The sequence below is a fragment of the Erithacus rubecula genome (assembly GCF_903797595.1).
Source record: "Erithacus rubecula genome assembly, chromosome: 1".
Classification (NCBI taxonomy): Eukaryota; Metazoa; Chordata; class Aves; order Passeriformes; family Muscicapidae; genus Erithacus; species Erithacus rubecula.
Genome location: NC_136658.1, coordinates 25,706,434 through 25,733,648, shown reverse-complemented (window position 1 = coordinate 25,733,648; position 27,215 = coordinate 25,706,434). Strand labels below are relative to the sequence as shown.

Here is a 27,215-nt window from a genome sequence, read left to right as displayed (position 1 = left end):
TTTATTTCCTGGCATCCCATAAACCACTCAAAGAATGAAATGCTACCCCTTGCCTCAGAAAATCTCAGAAAAAGAGAAAGAAACAGAGATCCTTTTATAAGTTTCAAAAGGTGAAGAACCTGTTCCTTTAGCGATCTGTTCTTCAGCAACAAGAAGACCAAAAGACCAGGAAATAAACCAGATTCCCCTTCACCTAATGTGACAAACCAAAAAATTTACTTCACAGTGGGAAGGACAGCCTTCCTTCTGAATGGTCTTTTTTTTATGAGCTCTCATCATCCCCAACAAGATCCCAGCTATTTACCTGACTTTGTTGCCTCCCTTTCCTCTCTGAGTGGGAGTCTTATATCATCTCAGATTAGTCTCCTTAAGCTGGAACCAAAATTAGTCATGCAGCATTGAAGTCACAGAAGCACTCTATGCTTGCCACTGTGGAAAGGACACCTATATCTATTTTAGCTCTCTGCCTTCGGGACTGGTACAAAATATGTGCTTTATTCATGTCTCATATTAAAACTTTCAAGAATATATATTTGGCTGATAAAAGTTTCAGAGAGTCCTGCTGTAAATCAGAACACATCCTCACTAGTAACATTTAAAAAATCTGATTGAGTCTTGGTGATCTTATTTACAGCACATTTCCAGCAACACAACAGCAGGGTCAGCAAACAGCATGGAGCAAGTATGAGTAGGCAGTGGAAGGAAAAAAAAACGAAGGATTTTCAACCTCTCATACTTCCTCTGGGAAACTCACTGGAATTGCTCCTAACAACCTTTTACTCACATTTCCTGCCTGCTTTTTATTACAATTTCCTTGCTAACTTGGAAAACGTGTTGAGGGGGAATTGCTGTACCCGACAAGTGGCCAGCAACAAGATGATTTTTAAGTTTCCTGGGGCTCTAGTGGTAACATAAAGATTTCCCTGTGGGAGCTCAATCAGCTCAGCCACAAAATTGTTTTTGATGGACTAGAAATTTTTAGTGCTTGCCTTCATCTGATAATTGCCTGAGTACCAATACTAGTGATGTGGTTACAATTACAATATTCAAGAAGAATGTGGTTTCAGCCAATATGAGGTGGCAGGTTCCAACCTGCCTTTTTAGAGCTTTAAACAGGACAAACTTTAAAGATAATCATTCCCACTGAATGCTAGTGTAAAATCCAATGGGAAGTGTAAATGAAAGTGTTAAGCTTATCCAATTATGGACCAAAAATGCACTTCCAGGCACAAAAATATTTACACTAAACCAGAAGCTGTCTGAAAAAAAAAAAAGTTGGCAATAAAGATGCTAAAAACCAGTTATTGTAGCAGTGAAGGAAGGGGAAAATAAAAACCATTAATAAATCCAGAGATTCTAAATATGCAGAGCATTTATGAGGGAGGTTTATAAGATCAAGGAAATACTAAATAGTTAACAGAGGTAAAGAAGCAAAAATGATATTTTTATAAATAAAAAATGTGCCTGAGACTGGCCATGAGCCCATTGCTAGATGCGGGTGATAAAACCGTAAATGACAATCCAAAAAAGGCGGAAATATTGAATAAACATTTTGTCCTTCGCACATTGTTTTGTCCTTGGAATGAAGCTGTAGAAAGTATCATCCCATATTACGTCAGCCCAACAAAATTCACCGTAGGTAATAAAAGGAGATGTGAGACGAGATCTGCTAAAATTAAATGTTTTCAAATCAACAGGCCTGGAGTGTAACATAAACTAAATATGGAGTTCTCCGAATCACTAGTGTTGATACTGAACAACTCATGGAAAAATGGGAAAATTTCAAAGGGTCAGAGAACTGCAAGTGTATGCAGTTATTAAATAACTACTAAAGAAGGAAGGCCCAGGGAATTATAGGCACCATACACCAATACCAGTCTGGGTACAATAAAGAAATGAGTTAAATCAGCAATCTTTCTAAAAATCAATGAGGATAAAATATTATTAATTTTAACCTTATTTTAAAAAAATCCCCACAGTTCTTTTTATGAAATCATGAACTAGATAAAGACAACTATATAGAGTACAACATGGACATGTCCAAGGCACACGACTGACCAGATTAAAAGTTCCAATTAATAGATTTAAAGCTAGTTTATGGATAGATCTTAAAGCTTTCATTTAAGGGATGGTATCAAGGAGAGACGTATTTTCTAAAGTCACCACTCAGAGATCAACCTCATTCTGAACCTATTCCATATTTTTAAATCAGATTGTAAAATGAAGCCACGTTTGTTAAAAGCTGATACTAACACAAAAGCTAGCAATGAAGAAGACAGTTTTAATGTATGATTGATCACTAATGTTGGTATGTATAAAACTAAACTCTCCCCTGGGCACCAGTGATTTTCTGTGCTGTGCTCGACATACTCATCTTCCTCGTGGCTCTGCATTGAAATAACTCCACAACTCAATCTCATGTTTCAAGGCTTCTGTGGACAGCCTGCAGGAGGGAGAGGACTGCTCTTTTTTCTGATGCCCAATTTACCCGCACGCTCTAGGATGTTTGAAGGAAGACAAAGCTTCACTGATTGGCAGCAGCTAGACTGAGACCCTGAAAAAGTTGCACCAGTGTCCTGCTAGGACACAAAGGATCTATTTTTTCTTAAGTGCGTATGTTGGTCTAACTTGCTCACACGCTGAGGGTCAAATTTAAAGTCAGATATGGAATTAGGAAGGAATTTTCCATCCCACAAAGACTGGCGAGAATCCCAACTGCAACTAACTCACTATTTTCTCTTCTTATCTCCCTAGACTTTTACAGGGAGATGCAAATAACTTAAACCCAGAGATTTAACAGACTTATAAGATATTAAAATAAAAAAGGGACATTTTTTTGGGGGGGATGCAATCACTACATGACTCAGAGGCTTGATTCTCCTGAGTCAATGTGGGGCAGAAGGCACGCACAGTGTTTTGGTAAGGGAAGGATATATGAGATGTATGTTCCACAACAGCTGTATTGAGAGCTCCTCAGGACACAACACAAGCCTCAAGGCATAAGGAGAAACAGTGTGTATAGATGATGCTGTAGATGTGCCACTGTCATAAAATGAGAACAATGTGATACTGAATTCTGCTGCAGATCATCTAAACTTTGGTTGTTGAGGAATTACTCCACTTAGACGCTTCAGCTGTTTATGGCAATCCTCCTAGAGTCCATCTAATCAAAATGACCAGAAAATCAGCTAAAAAGTAGCCACTGGTTAGAACTACTTATGGTGTTGGCAGATCAGCTTACTGACAAGGAAAGTGTTTCCTATAGTGTCAGCACAGTAAAAGTTGAAGTCTAGGTCACATGTATACTTGTCTCAAGCATAAACAGAGGACCCTGATAAATTCCAGATCTGGAGCCTTTTTCCTGCGGGTGCTACTCTAGTGAAGCAGAACAAGCCTGGCTTGATGTTGAGATAGCAGGCTAAACCTGCAGTGTTAGCAGTGGTGTGATGCCTTGTTTTGACTTACACACTGAAGAGAGCAAAGACAAGGCCTCAAAAGGAGGATAAATATAGATGAGCAAGAGGTTATTTCACGGATATCTCACCTTTTAGAGAGCAGCCCATACTTACAAAGAGAAAAGCAAACACTGAACCTGGAAATGCATTCTCAAACCCTCACTAAAGTGATGTCTGACTTTCTCTTGCTTTTAACTGTACAGATTCAATACTTGAAATGTGCCCTTGTTAAGACCAAATCTACCAGATCTGTAGCCATCTAAAGAGCAATATGTGACAAAGTGAAAGGGAATACTCTTCAAATTAACTTATCAATGGTCTCCCTTCCCACAGTTGAAAAGACAGACCTCAGCTGTAACACAGGAATGCACTTCAGCAAATCTGGATTTCTGTAAACTAGAAAACTCTATCAAAACAGCAGGCTGGCAGTAAAAAAGCACCGCCACAACAGTCAAGAAAACAAACATAACAAAGTGATTTTGAGCAGCAAGTTTTAACCAAATCATTCAACTCTTTTGTTGCTTATCTTGATTATGTCAGACAATATTGCTAAAGGGTCTTGCTAGAGATTCCATGATATCACCTTTCCAAATTAAAATGGGACAAGGCAGACTGCTCCTAAAATTTCAGAAGACAGCATCTTCACCTCTTTCTCTATTTACAAAGCTGAAGGCAACAACTTCAAACAAAACAAAGCACCCCCTCTGGGTTCTTCTGCAAGGAATCAAGGAGAGCACAAAGCTACCATTACCATTTGTGATCTCTTTCTGAGCTATGTTAGCTACAGAAACATTGCTAAGAAAACAGTAATAGGAGGAACTTCAGCAAGCAACTACATCAGCAAGATTTCAAGTGTTCAGTGTATACGACTAATTTCTTGCCAGCTTCATTTCTTACTCAGTCATTTACTTCTTGTGCAATGTTGCATGCAGCAAAAGAAATCTCAGCTTTTCTAGCCAATAAATAGACAACAATTAGCTGTGACCACTTTTGTGGAGGGTGGAGGATGTTGGGACTGAATAATTGCTCCTCAGCAAAATGAAAGAAAACAATATTATTGCATATAACATTATGAGAATGATCTGTGTACACCTCTCACAGCTTCTCTCCATGGATCTAAGACTTTCTAACAAACATTAAATTAATCCTTGCCACCACACTCTTGGAAGACAAATTATACTTTGCTACAATTTGTTTGCAAGTAGGAGAATGTAATGAACAGCTAATGCTTACACATCTAATTTAAAAAAATGCTTTCATGATTTTATTTCTGAATGTTTATTTAATTTCCCAAAAGGGAAACTGGGAAAAGTGTACTATTTCATGCCAGTCTCTCTCCACCCCTTCAGCTCTTTGAAGCCTTACAACATCAAGCCTGTAAATTCAATTTCTCTGTCTGGAGGCTCAGATCTAATAGCTCTGTCTGGAACAGCAGTATCAAGGGATCTTGTCTTCAGAGTTTAGAGGAAAACAGCAAAGAACTTACTGGAGAGACAGAAAGAAAAATTCTATTATTTGTTTTAGAGAGAGATTATTAAGAGGTGACAACTACAAGAACATATTACTTTTATTAGTAGCTTCTCAGTATTACCGTGTATACCAAAATTTATGTACAGACCCAGAAAAAAACAATGTACTCTCACCTATGTATAACTTGCCCAGGTTCTCAATCCAGCAGAAATCATCACTGCTCATTTCAGAACAAGACACAACGAGCTGGGATAGTTAACTTCCCACCTCAGGTCCCAGCTGAGGCAAAAGGGCTTAATGTTTCTATCAGTAAGTGCCACCATTAGCAATGAATATTCTTACTGCTAAGAATTACATCATACATTCTTACATCATCACTTTTTAAAAACCCATTTTTGCCTGCTGCATTCTTAGGCCAGTAAATTTTCACTAGTGTTTTAATTTTCTGACATACTTACTAACATACATATCAAGGGTGTTTTTAAAAATCCACAGTGATTTTCTTTCTTCAGGAAGAGTCAATGCTCAAACTGTACTCAGGTGAAAAAAAAAATGAAGACTTCTCTGCTGAGATCCAGGAACTCAAGTTCAACTCTTCCTTTTCTTTTTTCAAAGGTAATTTTTCAACCAATTGTCCTTACCATGGTATTTGTCACCTATCACATTCTATTGAGAGCTATGAATCAGATACCACCATTGCTCATATTTTTGTATTTGGGTGATTAATATTTCTGAACTTAAAACATACATTTATATTCAGGTATTTCAAGGTATTTATATATTTTAATGTTTGTCTGCCTATATGCTATCAGCCTAGCTGTTCTTATTGACTTTGCTGCATCTTCTGGGATCCAGCCATGTTGAATAAAGTTTGCATCATGGCAGCCCAGCAAAACTTGCAGCTTTAAAACAACACAGTTTTTATGCAAAAAATTGCAATGTCTCGTTTGCAAGGGTAGAGGTTCCAAACCAGTACGGCTACATAGGTCTATCACCTCAAGAAATTCAGAATTGAGACAGGTTTCTGTTTAAGCACAATTAACTGTTAATGCATTTGACACATCTTGAAATGGATCAATCATTGCAGTTAGATCAATTTTCCCAAAGCCAGAGTGCCTTATAAAGACCTTTAAATATGTAAACCTTTAAATATATTTCCAGTAGAGCTCCAGAAAAACATATTGCTGATTAAACATAGTTACAATAATTGATAATAGGAAATTAAGAAATTACATGAAAATAAGAAATTCCTTATATAACTTTTATATGCTTCCATGATTTGATTTACATGATTTCAGTTTCTCTGTCAAATCCAGTATAATGCACAACAACCTCAGTCTCCTCTTCCCTATTCACAGAGAACCACAAACATCAGCTGTTTTGTTTGTGAACATGCTGGCAGTCTGCTCAGATGCCTGGCTCAGGTCTCAAAAACGTGTTTTTGCCTAGGCTGAAGAAGACATATCTCACTTGCAGAGCATGGACCTCCAAACATGCCTTGCCAATGATAAAACCACACAGCAAGAGGATAAAATCAAAATTGCAGTGCGGGGAAGATGAGGCAACAGAAAATATAGGGAAAATGCACAACCCCAGAAGCCAGGAGCTGGATTAAAGGAGAACATAGCTTTCAACAAAGGTTCAAACTCGGCTCTAATTTTTGAGTGCAGAAGAGGTGTTCAGACAAACAACATTTGATGAGCTTCCTTTCTCTTGATATTGTGTGATCTTAAAAGGATCAAAGAGTCATGCACATGCTTTCTGATTTCCAAACTAGTAACAATTTAAGACCATGGAATAGCTAATATTACTTGAAGAACTGCAAGCTAAATTGATTCCCAATACAAATTTATAAAAAAATATTAAAATCTGCGTATAGCTAATTAAAATTTCAGAATCTGCTTTCAATTTTACCAATTTCTTCTGTAATTACCTGATTACTTATGCATGATTAAATCACACTGTAGCCAGGGAGAAGGAGTTTTCCTCAAATCACAATTGAACCTGAATGATTATTTTGCTATTTTATATAAATGAGTTGAAATAACTTATGTCATGGAAACACATGACCTAGGACAGAGTTGAAGAAATAACTGGCTCAGCTTCACAACATGAGCTCAAGTTGGTACTGCTTTATTCATCCATTTTTTTCACTTTTCTTCTCAGTAGAGAATGAACGAGAATGACCCTTCCATTTTTCAATTGAGATTCACTTTATCACACAATCTGTGTTTACATAGTCATAGAGTATTCCTGGAATAATATCATGTCAAGCAGCTGTTACTGTAGTTTTATATGTATTGATGTAGAGTCTTGGAGCATGCAGAATATTTCTGCATGAGAAAATGGCCCAAGAAGATAGTATAAGAAGGACAGCTCAGTTATCAATCAGCAGAGGAACCACAAGATCCTCTTTCTTTATTTAGGAAAAACAGAGGTATAGTGAGTAAGAATTGGGATAAGGTTTGCAATTTGATATTGTTATGAATTTTGTTCAGCATGAGGACGTCTGTATATTTTTAAATGGAATTATTACTCTTAATCATTTAAGTTGTAAGTAAACATACACCATGTTAAACAGATGTCAGGCCTGCAGAGGACTTTACAAATGAAATAAACTGTGGGAGAGACATTTATTTTTTGCCTCTTTACAATTTACACAATCCATGAAGATAAGAATTTTATTGCTTTATTAATAAAAATTAAAGATAACAGAAAGCAATTAATCTAAGCATCTGTTACCACCCACAGTTTAAAGAGTTGACTGAGAAGAGACTTTGTGCTGCAGCAACAATTACACAGAAGTAAATGTTGCTGTACAAGTCATGCCAAGGTTCTCCAAGCTGTTCTTGGCATAAGACCAGCAAAGGTGAAACAAAAATAGCTTTATGTCATCCATGCAATAGCCCAAATCTAGTAACACACAGGGAGGCCAGCAAGCCACAGTGTAGCTACAAGACTATGCACTTGCTTGTGGTTCCAGCAGGGTATTTGGTAACTGAGGACCATGGGGAGAAGTTGAACTTTAATTCTCACAGATGTTTTCCTGAGGCACAGGAAACATTAAATGAGCTGGCTGGTACCAAGGCAATAGGTCTCTGCATTTTAGAAGCAGCTCAACCGAAAAACCTCTCCTCTGTGAACTTTTTGGATGAAACAATGCCATAATATTAACTTAGAGTACTTTAATTTAAACTGGGCTAAATACACAGGGGAAGACAGCACAGAGTACAGGCAAGGCAACTGAGAGCAGCTCAAGGAGGCCTTGAAGTATTGGCAGATGGAAAGACTGACATGACCCAGCAATGTGCACTTCCAGCCCAGAAAACCAACCACATCCTGGCTGGCCACCAGGTCAAGGGAGGTGATTCTTTCTCCCTACTCCACTTTCATGAAAGCCCATCTGGAGTGCTCATCCAGCTCTGGCACCTCTGACATAAGAAGCCTGGAAAAGAGAAGTCTGAGGGACACCATATGGCAGCCCTCCAGTAAAAAAGGGCTACAGGACAGAGGGAGAGGAGTTTTTACAAGGGGATGTAGTGACCATACAAGAGGTGATAGTCTTAAACTGAAAGAGGTTTAGATTAGGTATTAGGGAAAAATTCTTTCCTGTGAAGGTGGTGAGACACCAGAACACATATCCCAGAAAAGTTGTGGATGCCCCATCACTGGAAGTGTTTGAGGCCAGACTGGATGGGACTCTGAGAAACCTGGTCTGATGGGTCCATGGCAGGGAGGCTGGAATCAAATGATCTTAAAGCCTTCTTCCAACCCAACCATTCTATGATCCCACAGATCACCGTGTTCAATTTCATCAGCACACAGCATTGAAAGGCAAAGATGAGAGCCATGAGTTATCTAACTCATATACATCTATAACTATATATATATCTATCTATGACATATATATATATATATATATGTAACTCATATATATCTATCTGCCAGCTCTTTTGTTGAAATCATGTTCTCTTAATTAAGAGATATAGGTCTCATAATCCCTATGAGGGATGTGACACCAACAGGTCTCATATCTGACAGGATGTGAGCTCTTGCTCATCTAAAATACTTAACCTAGGAAGGACATACGCATTGTTAGGTACACAGCAGCATTGCTTAACTAAGAATTATGAACTCTCTTTCCTTCCTAGTTCTAAGGTTATTAGATACCTGAATAATTTTTACTGCTTTGCTTCTGAAGAAGGTGGTGTAATATTAGTATGAGCATCAGAGAGATACATTAACTGGCAATTACTGTCTAAAGCCAGAGACAAATCATCAAAAGAAAAGAAGAAAAAATGATGAATACCAGTGAGGAGCAAAATATTTAGGCTTTTACATGTTTCATATGCTCAGCAAAACTTCTTCTTTTCAATCTCCGGGCCTGAAAATCAGATCATTTTTCAAAATTGAATGTAAGTTGCCATCTAAACCTATATTTAGATCAAGGACATGAATATGAATGTAAGTATCCAACAACAGAAATCTGAACCTGAAAATTATAGTTGTGCATTTTTTCTACTTTAATAGTCCTTGATACAAAATGGGAACTTGTTACACTGTAATTAGACATTTTTAAAAGCTCTTTCAGATCTTTGGATGAAACTAAATATCTGGATGCCAAGCTGTTGTCAACATTTTTATTGTCTGGAATTGTATGTTTAAAATTCTATCGAGTCAACCTTTCGTATTTCTGAGACAGCTATTTCAATGTTTTGATTTACTACAAAAACCTTTCAAACAAGGCCATATAATGTAGGGGTGTTTCAAACACTGTCTAGAATAACAAAATCTTAATAGTCCACACATGTTGCATGCAAACGTACTCCTTATAACTTACAAGGTGTTATTGTTGTTAATGGACATCCTTCCAAACCTATCTGCCAGTTTGCAAATTGCTAACAGCAACATGAAATTGTGAGGACAAACTGCACCCTTGGTGTCACCTGCAGTCTTCAGATTCCCCAGCTTGTTGGCAGAACTGTCAACAATTCTCCGCTACACATCAGTAATTCTTTGGGTGAGGTACACAAAGAGAGACGATATAAACCGTGTCAGTTCTGTCCATTTTGCAATGTTAATAGATTTGTTTTAGACTTCAGTAACTGCAGCTATTGCCCTGATAAACATCACAAAACACGTATTGAGTAAGAAAATGAGACTGCTAGAAATCCCCTCCCAGAATAAGATTTTCATTTTAAAAGCAGCAAATATTATATATATATATATATATATATATATATATATATATATAACTATAACAATGCCTCAATTCCCATCCCACTGCTGCCTCTTGTCAGGTCTCCCCGTGTGCTCTATACCCTGTCAATGCTGTTGGTTTCAGTGCCAATCCTGTGGCATCTCTCACTGCACTGTGCCGCCAGCTGTCGTGCTGATGATAAAACATCAGCTAGAGCGATTCCAGTTTGACAGGTAGGGGAAAATGGATGTATCCAGGCCCCCACATTCATGCCTTCAGTTCTATCACTGCACACAAGAAGTCCAATGGCACAGAGAATCACTGCACTTCTCTCCATATTATTCACCTATGACAACAACAAGAATGTATGGATAATTCTGTTTGTACTGAGTTCCTTTCCATTATGAGTATCCAATTGTTACTGTCCTTCATAAAATGCCTCAGTTTACCAACTGAATACTGAAATAGACTCCATGGAAGCAATGAAAATAACTAAAGCAAAACAACTACCAAACACTTAATCTACTTCATTCTGGCTATTCCCAACATATAGCAACTGATCGTGCCTGTGTCAGATTCCAGCTGCAGAGTTCCCTATGCACCCATGGTCAAAGCACAATCTCAGCAAGAATGTACCTGTGACTTTGGTAATCAGACACTATGTGATTTCATTTGAACTTTCATTTGAATTTAATTTTAGTTTTCAATTTAAACTAAACACCTTTGCTTTTCATGGCTGTGAATCAAAACTTCAGTACTTGAGTAAAAACAAATAGAGCAAATGTTGCAGAAGCTTTAGAAGAGGAAGATGTTGCAGTTACTAACACTGAGGAGCTAAAGCTCAGGTCCTTCAAAGTTCTTGAGATACTCATCACCCTCTTTAGGCGCAAAAAATTTTCCACCCCCAGAAGTGTCATCCAGCTGCTACTTAAGCCTGGAGGACTGGGATATCATCTCTGCAAACCAGTACACTGACACTGTGCATCCTGCACCACTTCATGGAGAGACACAGCTCAAATCTCTCAGCTGAAAGCTCCCAGGCAGAGTATTCAAAGTATGTCATCTAACTGTGGAGGAGGGAGGGTAAAGGCCTGTTTAAGATTAAGCTCAGCTTTCTGATTGACTGATGCTTTCAAAGGCTTTGATATGAAAATGGATATGACATGTCAGAGACCATTAACTATGTAAACACTGCTTCCCAAGAAATGAAAGCAGCAGTAATTGTACCCTAGATAGCTGCTAAAATTACTCAACTCAGGACTACCCTGGAAGTAAAAGAAGTACAATACACTATCAATGTGTTTGTTAAAGAAAGAAGTCTAAATGATGTGAATTATTCATGTTTATACATGCATGTATATATTCACACATCACTGATGATATTTATGCTTGTAACCTGATTACAATGCTTTAGACAAGGATATCATATGGAGTAATGTACTGAAAAGACATCACAGCACAAAAAGTGGAACCTGTTTCTGTTGTTTAGAAACCAGAGTTTTATATTCAGTTTGTCACTCACTAACTGGACCCAGCCCTTCAATCTATTATACATAAACCAGGAGAATTAGAGTTGCCTCTCTAAGGTGGGACAAGGATCATAGGCAGGTTTCCTGAAATAATAAACACAGGCAGCAAAAGATTTAGTATTACAGCTTGGTTTATAAATCTATGTGTTTTTCCCATACTGAAGGTCTCCACTAAATGGAGGAAATTCATCAGCAGGGTATAACATTTTATAATTTGTGTAAGAATATGACAGTCTTACAAAATATATGGCTATGAAGGCATAAAATATCTGTGGAATTTATATGCTACATAGATTAGTTGTCCTTTGAGCAGACTGCTCTCTTTCCAACACAAAGTTCCCATAAGGAACTATCTCCACAATTCAAAATACTTACAGAATGCTCATACAGAAAGAATGGCATCTGGTGTAGAGTGTACTGGTTGATGTTGACTGGGCACAGCTTAGTTAAATTTCTTCTCAAAGACTAAATGTCATACATGTTCTGAGAGATATCTGAAAACTGGATCTTTGTTGCAAGTCTTAGACAAAAGGTCTTGGTGACTACCAATTACGATACATTCAAAATAATAAAAATATATAGGGCTAAATTGGTCATCTTGGAAGCAACTACCATAGCAGACTGAGTGTGGTACATGTGGACCCATTCAGCCACGGCTTCCCACACAGGGTTTCAAGCAGTGTCAAAGAACAGCCCATGTGAACACAGCCATGAGGGGATAGTTCCATGGAGCTCTTGAGTTTGGTGGACACTTTGACACTAACAGAGAGTATGAGATTATGTTGCATTCACTAGAACAATCAGTCTGCTCCCAAATCTTATGCTTCCATGTCTATCTGGTACCAGAGGAATCAGGAATAATGGGGCTACAGGAAATCCTCACACATTTACATTCATTCAACAGCTTGTCTTTACTAATGTTCCTTTACACAGGCAATTCTAAAACAAACTTCACAAGTAAAACCTTAATTAATGGTGCCAGGCCATGGGTGAGCTGGAGGATAGAAAAACAGGAATGGGGAATGAATGTCCTTTTCAGGAAGATTAGGGCTACAAGGTAGCAAGAAAGGACAGAGGACAGAAAGCAGAAAACACAGGTTAGATAGTACTTCTTGGAGGAAAGGACAACATTTGTCAAGCTCTGTCTAGAGGAGATGACATGAAATTTAAAGATGAGTCTTTCATCTTCCTAATTTAATCTGCCTAAGACAACTTCAGCACTCTGTTGCAGGGACCAGCTCTCTTTTCTGCTTTGCAGAGCATACTGTAGACTACTATTCTGGTTTATAACATGTTCTCCTAAGTGAAGACAAGTATCAAATCAGGAGTCCCATTGCTTGCCAAACCCAGAAGACTCTGAATAGTGTAATAGTGCTAGAAGGACTTGCTGACTGCAGGCTGAAAGTCAGCAGAGATGCTTACAGCAGGAATGATTTATAGCACCAATTCAATACTAGATTTTACTTTGGCTTGCTCCTAAATGTTGTGCTTCTGATAGTGCATATGTAAAGAACCCCCAAACCCCTGGTTTCTCAATGTTTTAATTCAAGATATCAAGTGTCCAAGAATATCAGCAGCCCAATAGGCAAAGAGAAGCATCAAAGGTCAAATTCTTACAAGTAAAACTGATCTTTTCATAGATTAGCAGACCTATATATACATTGATTATTTACATCAATAATCTGGAAAAAAATCAACAGTCTTTAAGTTTAATGATTTCCTGTGTATTTGGTTTGCTCTAACAAGTTGGTGCATCTGTTATCTATCTTTTAAAACTCCCAATTGCTATTTTCAACTAAAAATTATAATTAGGAAAAATTACTAAACAGATTCCATAATTTAAGAAAGTGTAATGAATTTATTGTTATTCATTAGAGGTCACTTAATGTGTTTCTAACTTATTAAGTTGAAATATCTGGTTGTAGATGCTGAATGCTGTCACAAAAGTCCATCAAGGAATTCCTGTAGATGGACATCAAGACAGCTTTTTCTAAACAGACACCAACAGTTTAGCTGCAGTTATCATAGTATTCACCTAACTTACCTACTATTTTGGTTATGAGATGTCTTTGTGTTGACTGACTTCTATCATTCATTTCAAAACCATGTGTGTACCTTCTGGCTGACTCACAGCTATGTAATAATTTTTTGAGAGGACTGAATTCCATTTCATGACTGGCTACAGGCTGCATCATAAATTCAAGACTCCTCACTCTCCACTGATCTCCCACAGATGCCAAAAGGAAGCTTGTACAGAGATCAAAGGAAGAATTTGGGCTCTGTGTAGTAAAATAAAACTTTCAGTTGTTATTTTTTACATCACATTCAGAACTGCTTACTGGAAAATGTTCCCTTTGCTAGGATCATTGCCACCCTTGCCTCCTGTCTCTTTTCCCTCCCCCATCCTTCTTTCTTTTCTCTCTCTTCCTTCTCTTTGCATGTGTCATTGCAGATTCCCACTCCCTGTGCACTGTGTTTCAATGGTCACTGTAACAGGTACATTAACCACAAGTACTTGCATTCTGGCAACTCCAGAGGAGCACTGTTTCAAATCTGTCTCCAAACTGAGGACACAGTACAATAGCCCTCACTTTCTGCTCAAAAGAATATTGCTTATTTATATCTGCAATGCCACAGCTGGTTTAACACTTCCTTCCCCTTCCTTGCCCCCCAGCATTTTTCAAGAAACAAAAATCATGACCCAGGTACTTACTAACTGCTTTACCCATATCAGAGACTCACCCAGGTGCTGTATATCTCATCCACCAAATTATTCAACACCAAGTAGTCTATATTCCAGGCAATGGAGGCAGAAACAGGTTAATATGCCAGCCCCAAGTGCCCCAAATTAACTATTAATAAATAAAATTAAAAATTCAGCAGCATAAAGTTTTCCCTCCAACTCCAAAATGGATTTACATCAGTAAAGCTGGTTTCAGACACAGGGGTTCTAGTTATAAGGACCACATGAAGGCTGCAGGACACAGAAGAGATCAACCAACCCTATGCACCACAACAGTCAGTGAAATTGTCCTGAAAATGGAGGGGAAAAGGACCAGATACTTTTGAACCCCTCTGCTTTGCCTGTTCTCATATGTCAACTGTACCATAAAACAATGCAAAGCTTTTTGCATGGAAATTCCAATGTGCTTTAAAAACCCCTGTTTCTAACCAAGGTATTTCAAGACCCTGTGAGGTACAGTTCTTATCCTCACTTTTTTGAAACTGGAAAACCGAAAGAAAATGGTTTGTCTGAGATCATTGTGCAAGCCCAGAACAGGTTCTGGAATGATCTTTCCAACTGAGTCACTAGATCATGTTGCTTTCACCATCATTTCATGTAGGCATAAAGAGATTATAATCGCTCATGTTTTGTGATGTGAGCAGTTAATCTCACCTAACTTTATAATCTGAACAAAAAAAAAAAAACAAAAACAAAAAACCCAAAAGTGCTTACATAGAATTAGCCTTGAAACATCAGCAGAGAAGATTTTGGTATTAAAGCTACCTGCTGTCTGTCAATGTCCTCCCTCTACTTGGTGTCAGTAATTTTCTCAAAAATTTGTTGGCACAAATTAGTGCAGGTAAAGAATTCTGCACTCTTGCAGTTAATAAGTGACTGAGAAAGGCTGTCAATTTATGCAGAAGAGGTTGTTTGCAACCAACAATAGATGCAACAACTTGCAACCAACATGCAGATGGAGTGAGACTCATTCCCCTGTCTCACTCAGCATTTTTGATCATAATTCAGAAGACAATCCTAATAATTTTATCAAATACAAAGAAAATATTGAGATTTGAGAATGGTAGAAAGGGTGTCAGGCTGACAGACCTGTGATCTGAATTCTTCCACTGAGCCATAAAGCTTAACACAGGAGGTAGCTGTTCAACCTTTTCTGTCAATATTGGTCTACTGGCACTTTGAAAATGATGTACAAATTTTGCCTGCTTTTTACCCACTCCATCACTGGCCTTTCTGAGAAGTTAAGGTATCAAGTACAGTAATGAGATTTGACACACACTTGAGCACAGAGTTAGATCACCCTAGTAATTTTATAGATGTCTCCAAACATCAGCCACATCATGTCCTAGGACAAATTACTTTGGGATGCTTTGTATGGTTTCTAGTCACTAATCTGTCATAATCAATCCTTTTTAAAAATAATTACATTTCAGCAACTTCAATTACATCAGTTAAGTGTAAACTAGATTTTGGAATAGTATTTCATCTGAACAGCCATCACCACTGCTCAGTTAAACATATTCCTAATAATCATCCAACTAATTTTTCCACTCTCACAGCTAGAAAAGATGTAAGAATTTGGTCACAGCACAGAGGCCAATGGCCAGACCGCAGTGAATGCACAGAGCACAGAAACAGATTTGGTTCTTGGGGCTGCAACTTCGATTTCTCATTGCAAAGACAACTTAGTCCTGCAGCATGGTGAGGGGAGAAGCATAGAGCAGTAAGCAAAAGAAGTGCACAACTGCCCAGCCTCAGACTCAATCAAGGAGTTAAGGGTTCTCATTTCCACAATTAGCATAAGCATTTTCAAGGGGCACTACAGTGCCTGGGAAATAGCCTTAGCAACGCCTCACTGGTACTCCCCTGACCTTGCCCCTCCCAGCACATCTTCTCTGCGTTTACACCGGGTGGTGAAACTCGAGTAGGAGGCAAAATAGCCCCAACTGCGATAGGGACGCTACTCAAAAGGGGAAATCAGAAAAAGCCTGCAAAGTCACTCTTCTCCATGATACATGACCAAACAGGAGAACTGCACGGGCCATGACTGGGAGATGTAGGGCTACTAGTCCCCTCCTCTGCTCCACTGAATCCAGCCCAGAGTGTCCAACAAGGTTAATCTAGTTTGCACCACGGCTGCACAGAAAGGCACACAGAGCTGGTTTTGGGGGGTAGAGCCTGAGAGGGAGCAGGAGGGTGGTCCAAAATGGACCACCTGTTTCAAGTAGGGAAAAAAAAAATCAGTAAAAAAGGGAAACACTTCAAACAAATACGAGAATAATTTTAAGTATCATATCCTATATCGACATACGTAAAAATTAAGATTTTAAGGGCAGTTTCAGGACTTCTCAAAAACTCTCTTCAGATATATGGTGAAATTTGTTTTCAATTGTGTAAGGCTTCAGAAACTTATAATTTCGGTTTTCAAGATACTGCTATTAGCCACTTTCTATCAGGATCAGTGAGATGATTATTTTCCCAGCGTGTGTGATTTCAGTAAAACAACTTGTTGCTCTTTAAAGTTTTGTTATGAATTACTGTTCTTTTTCCCCTCAATATTGTTTCTAGATAACTTCAGCCAGAGAAAACACCTCAGAGCTCTACGGAAATTTCTCCTTTAGCCTGATCCTACATGTATCAGAAACCACCCTGTCCAAGATTTGGGGAGGGGAGGCGGAGGGGTCCCTCCGTGGAATTACGTCTGCATCTGGCATGGCCGACCGGGCTCAGCCTCAAGTGCCCCCGGCTACCTGTGGCTCGCTCCGCACCCCGCCTGGCCGGGGGCTCTGCTTCTCCAGGTTTCTGCCCCCCAAAACCAGACCCGGCGCTGCGCAGCGCTCCCCGCCCGTCAGACCCCGCGGGCTGCGCCCCGTCCGCCGCTCCCCCGCGTACCCCAGCGCGGGCGGGCTGGTCCCGGCGGGAGCGCTGCCCGCCCCGGCCCCGCTCCAGCCCGGGCGCGCACCCACCTGCCCGCGGGCCCGCGCCCCGCTCACCTCGTCCCGCCGCCGGGGCTGCTCCTGCCGCCACCAGCTCCTGCCCTCACTCCGGCGCTGGGCAGGGCGGCGGCAGCAGCATCCCCCGCCGGCCCCCCAGCTGCCGCGGCGGCACTTGCAGCCTCACGGGAACCGGCGGCGAGGGGAGGAGGGGATGGGGGAGAGAGAAACCCCTGGCCAGGGCCCCGTCCCAGCCCTCCCCGCCGCCTCCGGCACCCGGGCCCGCTCCCACGGGCCACGCAAGGCGGGGCGGGCGGCGGCGGCGACCGCGGGGACCCGCCCGGGCGCTGCTCGCTCCGCGCCGCCCCGCGCTGCCCCGCAGGTAGCGGCGGCCCGGGCGGGCACCGCGCGTTCGGCCCGGAGGCGCAGGGGAGTCGGATACCTCTCCATGGGTCTCCCTGCAGCCAGGCTTCGGGGCGCTGACCCCGCGGCTCCCCGTGCAGCGGCACTCGACAGGTTGGCACACGGGTACTTAACCCTGCAGCAGGACGCTACAGTGGGGGGGGAAAAAAACTCCTTGCTCAGTTTTCTTTTCAAGACTGGGGTCTTCTTCCAGCTCATAACGAAAAAGTCTGACCTCCTGGTTTATGCTGTTCTCTGGTACCTGAAGCTCATACAGTAGACACAACGGATCTGTATTTCTTGAAGATGAAAATCCTCATCGTGCTCTGTACAGTTAAATTTTTTTTTTTGTGATTATGCGGATTTTTACAGCTACAGATATGCCAGTTGATTTGGATCTTAAGAATTGAAATGCTGAGAACAAAATGCTTTCATTATTATATGGTAGCACTTATATTATTATGCTGCTTTCCAAGTCCAAAAATCTTTCAACACTGTTTGAGAGCAACAGTCTTTTGGGATCATTATACAGTCTGTATTTGAAAACTCTTAACCTCATAAAATGCCTTTTTTTAAGGAAAAGTGGCATGTAGCCCTAAACACAGACTCTGGTGCCATTCTACAGCCCAGCCTTAGAGGTTTGGATCTGTCCTGAGCATACAGTTTACCTTTGCCAAATAATAACAACAAAAATGTTGCTAGAATTGCAATATACTGGTGAGAGTGACAGAATATATTAAAAGTGTGTTGTATTTTTGCCTTGAAGAAGTGATAGAGACCTTTATTTCTGAAGGAGATTCATGAGACCTAACTTTAGTAAATGTATAGTCCATGTCTTATCATACGTATTATTACAGAATTACCCACAGACCTGAAGTCACTTACGTACCCAAACAGCATTTAATGTATTAGGATACAGCTAATTTTGCTAAATAATTGGTTTTCCTCTCCTACTGCAGTACACTAACTTTTAAAGAAGTAGATCATCATCCTTTTGATAGTAAACACAGTATAATTGCACAACCATAATAAAATGCGAGAAAATGCTTTTCCAAAGGTGAGAGAATAGCTTTCTTAATTCTTAATCATGCTTAACTGGAGATGGTTCCAGATACAAGGTTTACAAATTCAGAGAATTCCCTCATAATGTTGTATTAAACGTTGTTTTATAGCCCCAAGAATACTTAACACTTCCATGCAGCAGTCAAGTGCTAATGTTTCAAATACTAAATCAAAATAAAATCTTGCTTGATGAAACAGTACAGATTTCTTTGTACACCAAGTATTTGGACTCGGGCCCTTCAGGGCTATGCTGTAGCATGGCAATGAAACTTTATTTCTTTTTTTAGGGTTGTTCTCTTGTGAAGAAACTTGAGGAGGACAGTTTATTTTAAATAATCATGTAGTTGTGGGGCAGAGACAGAAAAAATGAAAGAAAAACCTTTAAAATAGCAAACTCCAAACTTCTTTAAAAATTATCTGTAAGTCATCTACTGCTATATTTATTGCTGCACTACCCCCACACAACCAACCATGCTATTTATGCCACAGGGTGTTTTTGTGGCCCAGTACTGCATGCATAGTTCTATCAAATAGAAAACAATGTAACAGAAATGTTTATTTTTTAATTTCTCTCAATATTAATCATAGCTCCCCATTATCTGTGACTTCATCACATTGTGGTGGCTTCTTCCACCATGACAGTAGCAACAGAAGAAAAACTGTTTCCAGCAATAAAAATCGGACAAGGAAGTGGTAGCAGGACAAGCCCACTGGGACAGTCTTTGATCTTGCTGGACAGCTCTTTGGCTTCTAGACCTCAGCAACACAAGCCAAAGTATTAGGATGACATCCATTCAGGGCCCCTTGTGTTTAGGCCTATGCAGCATGGCAGGCATTGTTCCTCTTTCTTACCTACAGAGTTTTAGCAAGAGTATAGCAGAATGCACTTTATCAGGCACCCTCAGATCCCTGTGTTTTGGGGAGCCCAGCCAGATGTAGAATGCTCAGTTCTTTCCATTTCTAAGCAGGTTTGAGCTCGCATCTGTCACTGAGAAAGGAAATAGCCTGAACAGCTGAGTATGGAGCATTCCAGAGGAAGAATTACCTATGCTGCCCTTTTCGAATCCATGCTATCCTTCACTTCGATTACATGGCTTTATTTTATTTTAAATTAGGTGGGAGGAAAGAGTAAGCTACTTACACCAAGGAAATACTAATATTCTGAGTCCTGTGCTAATGACAGCAATTGCGGATTTGCCTCTATTGCCCTTTTCAGATGAAGCTGACATTTTTAGTAAAGACTCTGGACCCAAAGCAGCTTCAGTAGTGACCTGATTTGGATTTCCTTACATCTCAACTTCTCTCTGCCTTTGCCATATACAGTAAACACATAAAATACAGAACAAAAACAACAACTAAAAGCCAAATATATTTTTTTTTAAATTATTTCCTTCTCTATTGCAATACTAAACAGCATCAGTAGCTCAGTGATACAATGCCTGTGAAAGGAGGAAACCAACAAATACTGAGAATCGCTTCTACTTCAAAGGCACATGTGAGAGCAAAAGGAAAAGGAATACACTGAACTACTGAAGCTTAGTTCCTTTGAAACTACAAGTCAAGCCTACCTTTGAATATTTCCTGGAAATACCACAAGCTGTTAAAGAAGGAAAAGCTGGGAAGGGCTGAGATGGAATATCAGATCTAAGGATAAAGGAGAGAAAAGCTGAGGTGGTAAGAGGCTTCTCTGGCTTCCATGATAGCATGGCCACCTCTACTGCACTGTGGCCTTCAGGGTTTGATCTCAAAGGACCAAAGGCTACGTTGTCAGGCCAGTCTGCCAAGGTGCAGCAGGTCCCTTGTGATGGGAAAACACCTTTGGTGCCAGTGGGCATATTCTTCAGGGAGCTACCAAGGGAGTCTCACAGAACAGGGAGAAAGTCCAGAATGAAAGAAGGATGCTCACAAAGGCATGAAAGAAGGATGCTCACCTACTTTCCTCTTGTAAGAGTTTTGTTTGATTGAAAGGCTGTTATGGTTTCCAGCTGCATCTCATCAGATGCCCAGATGCAGTAGCAACTCGATCCGAAACAGACTGGGAGAGGGGAGATCTGGAAAGGACTCATGGAAGAGTTTGTTTGTTGTAGTGGCATCTACCCAGGATTTATGTATATATTGAGCAGAACTAAGGCACATAGTGTCTCATGGACTGTCTTTTAGGCCAGAGTTGGGCAAGTTTTGCTGGCTGATGATTCTTTTGATAATGCCTCTGATGATTCCTGGTCAGGAATAATGTCTTTGTTGGATGGCATTGCATAGCCATCTTACACCAGCTCTGTGAATGGTTTTCTCCATTCCAAGTTTATTTTTAGCTAGAGTAGGAAATGTGCATGTGCCATGAGGTGATGGAGTCTCACAAAGGTGAGGGGAGTGGTGAGGTCCTGTGTTGACATGAGCAGGGCTTGTAAGTCAAAGAACTGAAGCCTCCTCATTGCATACAGGCATTTTGTTAATTGATTGTCTTTAGCTGTGAAGGACAAACTAATTCCAGCAGAAACTCTTCAGAGGGGCAATTCTTCCCATCATCTGGACAAAAATGTAGGCCACGCCCCAAACAGAACTCTTGCAACTCTCAGGTCAAGTCTCTCAAGTCAGGCAGCACTCCAAAAGGGCTTTGACAGTTGCTCAATTCAGCCAGTCCTTGTCAGGTGTATGAACTGGTGTTAGGACAGTCTTCCTATTCTTGTAAGTTAGGCCCTTCCATGCAAATAGTGTTTGTCAGAGACATACTTCATACAATGGATGTGGATATAAGTGCCTTGAGCCAGTTGCTGGGAAGCTGAAGCCCAAATCTGAGCCAAATAACTCATGGCTGAGTCTTTGTATAACTCTCTTTAGCATGCCAGACCTTGGGACAATGAGGCTGAAACCAGGCTCTCCATTGTTTTGTTCTGGAACATAAGTTCAGGGAAGTATGCATCCAGGAGAATGACAATGTCTGCCTCAATTTCTTAAACTACTTTTATTGCAAATAAAAGAAGCTATACTGATAGTTTGAAGACTGACAGCCCAGAAGGCTGAGGTCTTCTTTCTCTTGTACAAACTGAGCATCACAAGCAAGGCATATCCCAGTCTCCCTCTACCTTAGAATGTTCCTCAGCTTCAGCTTGTATTGGAGAAAAGGCTTTATTAAAGCCTTCCTCTCTGCTGTGACTGAATGGTGAGTACTCAGAGGAAACATGCAAGATGAGTTTTTATAGGGATTCAGAGAAAAATTGAGCTGCTAGGTTGTGAAGGAAATGCTGGAGAGAGACTGGGGCTGTTAGAAGGGTGTGCTTTGGCTGTGTAGATGTGGCTATATCACTGTCTAGTGGCTGTCCCATGGAACACAAATCCCCTTGCTGCAGCTAGACTTTGTGGATACACCACGTGCTCAAATAATGAGTTCTATGTTTTTTAAGCCAAAAATTTTTCTCCCCCTGCTGAGGAACATGAAGTTTGTGTATCTGCAACACATGGATCCCTTACAGAGGAGGAGATTTGCTCTTGAAGGGCAGTTTATGTTGTTTTGGTCAGTGCAGGAATGAAGAAAGGAATCAGCTTTTGGTTACAAAATGCGTAAGGATTAGACTGGTAATGCACTACCCAAAATGAAATCTACTGGTCCAGCTAGGAGTGAAACAAAAACAAGGCAAATCTGAATTAAAAGCTGGTAGAGAGAGACAGCACCCAGTGTGCATTGGATAAAACCAGCAGCCCTGTGGACTGAGAACAATCCAACAACAACTTCAGCCCAGCTCCACAAATGTTATTGAACAAGTCTCATGAAGGTGTGTCCTATGTGAATTAGCCTTAAACAAAGAGGACTAAAAATCTCAAGCCTGTTCCTTCTTCCTCCCTGCTGTCTTGGTTTAAAAAGTTGAAAAGTCATGATTAAATTGGCTGCACTTGTTATTTAATATGTTTTATTTAGTTTGTATCTATGATTTTTTAAAATATTTATCATATTGCTAAAGAATGGTGACTGTTTTCAAAGAAACTGGAGATGGAAGAGACCCAATAAGTTCACATCCAGTCCATCCCCCCTGCTGCTGCTGCCCAATTGTTCTGCATGTACATTTTCCAGGACCACCTCCAAACTAATTTTGAAATATTCTACTTTCTTGGCGAGGGTCTGTGCTCCTCCTGTACAGATCTGGAAGTAGCTGGTGATGTCCATTCTCATATATCCTTCCCTCCTTTCCCCCTTCATCTTCTTGATTCTCACATTTTCTTGACTCCTTTCTCTCTTAATCTTATTTGTTCTTGTATTCCTTCTTTGGGCACAGGCATTTCTTATTTGGTTATCCTTAAATATTTCTTCTCCCTCCTTAGATTTTTTAAAAGGATCTGCGCAGTTGGGCAGGGCTACTCTGGCAGATGCAAGCAGCCCAAGCAATATCATTTGAGCAGTTATTTATTGAGCAACCCTACCCCGGAATATCCTGTCCTGGGGAGTATGAAAAACCAAAACAAAATCTCAAAGGTATTTGCTGAATATCAAAGCAGAAGCACACAGAGAACATTGACCCTCTATTAAACACAGCCAAGCACACTCTTCTTAAAAATCCTATTCTGTTATAATTCTTTGGCAAGGAGTTTTCTGCTAAAGATACTATTTATAACTATTGCAGTTTCTTTGTTTATTGCCAAGTCTTTGGCTGGTTTGATCTACAGGTCACATTTGGCCTAATTGGGACAGCTTAGTGAACTGGCTGACAGTCATCTTGTGCTTCAGGAGCTAGCCATGGATAAAAGAACAGTTTAATGTCCACACTTTATGATTGCAAAGAAAACTTTCCAGATGTGAACCAGGCAAAATGGATGTGGTCATATCTGCACCAGAAAGCTTCAAAAAATAATCCAAGAGGTAGAACTTGCTTTCCTCATTTGAGCTCCAGTGTCTGTTAACAACTATTGAAGAATCAGTGTGGTTAACAATGTCTCTGTTTGATCATAAATTAAGAGACAACTAGTGTGAAAAAAACAGGCCACTGGGGTGAAGCTTTCCAGCATGAGCTCAATAACTGAACTGAAGGCAAAATTTGCTAATGGCTGGCTGTCTGCTATACTCAATCAGTCTCCTCCTGTATTCCCTGGTCTTTCTTTGGTTAATTTTGTTTTGCCTTTTTTTTTTTTTTTTTTAATTTTTTTTTTGTGGTTTTGTTTGTTTGTTTTTTTAAATTTTGCTGGTTTTTATTTATTTTTTATTTAATTTTAAACATTTTTTCTTCTGATGTTAGTTCTCTCACTGTCTTCCTTTATTTCTACATCTATATTTCTTCTCTGTATTTCCATCATTTGGTTCAGGTCAGCTACAGAAAAGACTTGCACACATTGCCCTGTCCTTTTTACCTTAGGCTGAAGCACAAAAACAGCACATCAGCCTGAGGCAATAGTGATTATTGAGTCTGCAAGTCTGTAAATGTTATTCCCTTTGTGTTAATCTTCAGTTAGTGAAATGTTGGGATGGAAAACCAACTTCAGAAGAGGCTTCCAAACATCTCTTCAGCACAGGCAACCCAAGCAAAAGTTATATTATTAGATTAAAAACAAACAAAAAAAATCAGAAATACATTTAAATGAGAAGACTTTTTGAAGTTTCAGGAGTGTTTTCCCTTATATAGTTAGAAGGACTTTTGGAGCACCTATATGTACATACTGAAAATTTTCAAGGTGAAAACTGAACTGTAAGGGCTCATTTACTCTTGGGAAGCCTCTTGATCTTCTCTCATGTTTCCCTTGGCTCCTTAGCTCCCATCCTTCCTATTCTGCTGCTCCTCTGTCAAGAGAATGAGTCACAGAAGTGCTGCATTTCAGCCAGATTTCTAGCCATATGTACATATGCTTGCTTTTCAGGTTCCTCTCCCAGCTCCTTTCTCTTGTAATTTCGATTCCATTTTTGAGTTGCATATACTATCTGCCCCAAAATTGTAGCATTCCCAGAGAACTTGCACTTTGAATAATAAGCAGCCTTCTAAGAACAGAAGAATCTTAATTAGCTCACACACTAACTATAATCTTAAAATGTGATTTATTCAAACAGTTCTGTTTCATGTGTTTGCAGATATGAGCAAATTTTGACATATTGGCTGGGTATAGGTTTTGTGTTTGATTTTGGTCAGTTAGGTATTATCTGCCTTGACAAACATTAACTGAGATGAATCTTAAGTTCAGCTGCTGTCATAGTTAATTACTCTTGATGATGAAAGTTAATAACTATTTTTCTCTACAATCTTGGTAAGTCAAGTTTGTCAAGTTTTTACTCCAGTAAAGACTGAATGCTAATGCACTGTTCTACATAAATTACAGGGATATGCCTTTCTGCAAATTAGTTACTGTCTCCTATTATTTTCTAATAACAATAGACATGAAGAACTGGTGGAGTGAGCAGTGATGTAAAGCAGATCCTTTAGGATAACATAACAAGAGGTGTCTGAAGGTATAAGGCCCCATCAGAAGATCTGAACAGACCTCTGAAGACTCTTTACGCAGTAAAGAGTCAGCATGTGGCAATATTTGCTCTTAAACAAGGTATTTCAGACAGGATCTTAAAATTTGAATGAAAAAAAAAATCTTAAAACCAAGATGAATGTAATTCTCTGTATCTTTTCAGATTCACACAAAATGTCATCAGTCTTCCCTCTTCACTTTTACTCATTCACAACGATTTAACCACTTTAGGTGATGTTGAGTGAGAAATGAGATAATAGGAAATTCACACACATTGACATTTGTGCATGTATTCATTAAGGCTTAGGCCTCAACTGCAATAAAAGTACTTGGACATCTCAATGGACATGTAGATGAACACCAGGTTCATCCAAACAATGCTTCCAAGTGTCAGTTTGTAAACTGGGGATCTTCTACCTCTGATTTGCACTACTGTAGCAACATATGAAATGTTGTATCAAGTGCAAGTGTTCTTACTTTAAGACAGATGGCCTTTTAACTGGAGATGAGCAAGAAAAAGGACATAAGAATGATGAAAGACTTGGGGGGAAAAAAAGCCTCAGTGAAAATTTGAAAGAGACAGATTTGTTAAGTTTATGAAAATGAAGATGGAGATGTGAGTTTATCACAGCCATGTAGTACTAACATGGTGGTGGGCAAAGTGTTAAATAGAGTTCAGTTTCAAAGTCAAAGTCAGTTTTCTGGTGCTAAAAGGATAAAAAGTAAATAACCTTTCCTGCTTAGTGTTCCAAGATAGGCAGAAAGGGATGGGTAAGCTCTCAGCTCCTCAGATATGGAGAGACACCCATTTGCCTGCACTTACACCCAGACACCTAGTCCAGCAAGGGACACTTATTGGTATCTCAATTTATGCAAATTCAGACTTGAAATCAAGTAAATTTGGTAATATTGCTGACAAATAGTTGTCAGAACAATTACCAACAATTACTCATGGAAAATCTTTTCTATTAAAAAACTGGGGGTTTTTTAGTAGTCGGACATTAATACCAAATCCAACAGTCTCCATTACAGAGGAAGTCAACTATATGTTCACAATGCTTCTGTTGTTATAGTATCCCAGACTCCGAATTTATGCTTTCATTACTGTATTGTTTGATCATCAGTCTTAATGAAGCTCTCATTAACCACATCTGCTTTCCTGTAGAATGGTCACACATACTATTTAGCCATTACTGAATAAATCTACTCATTATAGAAAGGAAATAATTAATCTCCTCTTGTCTTCTGTGACACAGTTGCTAATGGGATAATATTATATCTAAAATGTAGATTAGAAAGTACATTGTGTTTCTTTTTAAAAGCATAAAAAGTAATTAAAAATGTTGCTATTATATTGTATCTACTTTTTGTTATACCCTTTCCCACACTTACCATGCTTTAGAATGTGCTTCTTGGGTAGAGTGAGTCTTCAAGGCTTTATGGACAATGAGAAATTTTGGGCTGGCTTTTAAATACTCCTGTTTTGATCAATATTGACATTGTGTTTGAAGAGCAAGGGAAAAAGAAGTAATCATGTTTAGCTATATGTCCTACTATATTCTTTTTCTGCATCAGTCTTAATAGTTTCCATGACAAGATGCCTTGACTAAGGAAGTATTTTGCTTCTTGGAAAGCTCTTTGCTCCAAAACTACACTTGTTTATGTATTGCCTCTCCTTTGTACACAAGAATCAGCTCACTTGAATTAATATCCTCATTCAGTATTGCAGAGATAAGTTGCAGATAGTTACAACAATGAGAAACTCTGCAAACAAACAGTCTCTGTCCTGCTGGGCATTGATTTATTCCACAGGCTTTTAGTGCTGGGTATTTGTAAACCTTTCCACCTTACCAGCTGTGATTTGGTCTAATTGTCTGTAACAAGTCTTGGTAAAATCTTGTTTGTCTCATTATCTGACCGTGACTGGCCAGTTTACCTGTCTGATGCCACAAGCACACCCACTCTGCCTGGTGGGTGGTTCAATAACTA

At 39.6% G+C, this 27,215-nt stretch overlaps 2 protein-coding genes across 2 annotated transcripts in view; both read right to left on the bottom strand.

Annotated features, from left to right (window-relative positions):
- The window catches only part of CASR (calcium sensing receptor), a 73,154-nt gene extending 55,528 nt beyond the window's left edge, over nucleotides 1-17,626 (bottom strand). The window contains exon 1 of the mRNA XM_079321445.1: nucleotides 17,391-17,626. The gene's annotated coding sequence lies outside the window, so the exon portion shown is untranslated. The remainder of the gene's footprint in view (nucleotides 1-17,390) is intronic.
- Nucleotides 1-27,215, bottom strand: part of FBXO40 (F-box protein 40) — a 277,886-nt gene that overhangs the window by 156,441 nt on the left and 94,230 nt on the right. The window lies entirely within an intron of this gene.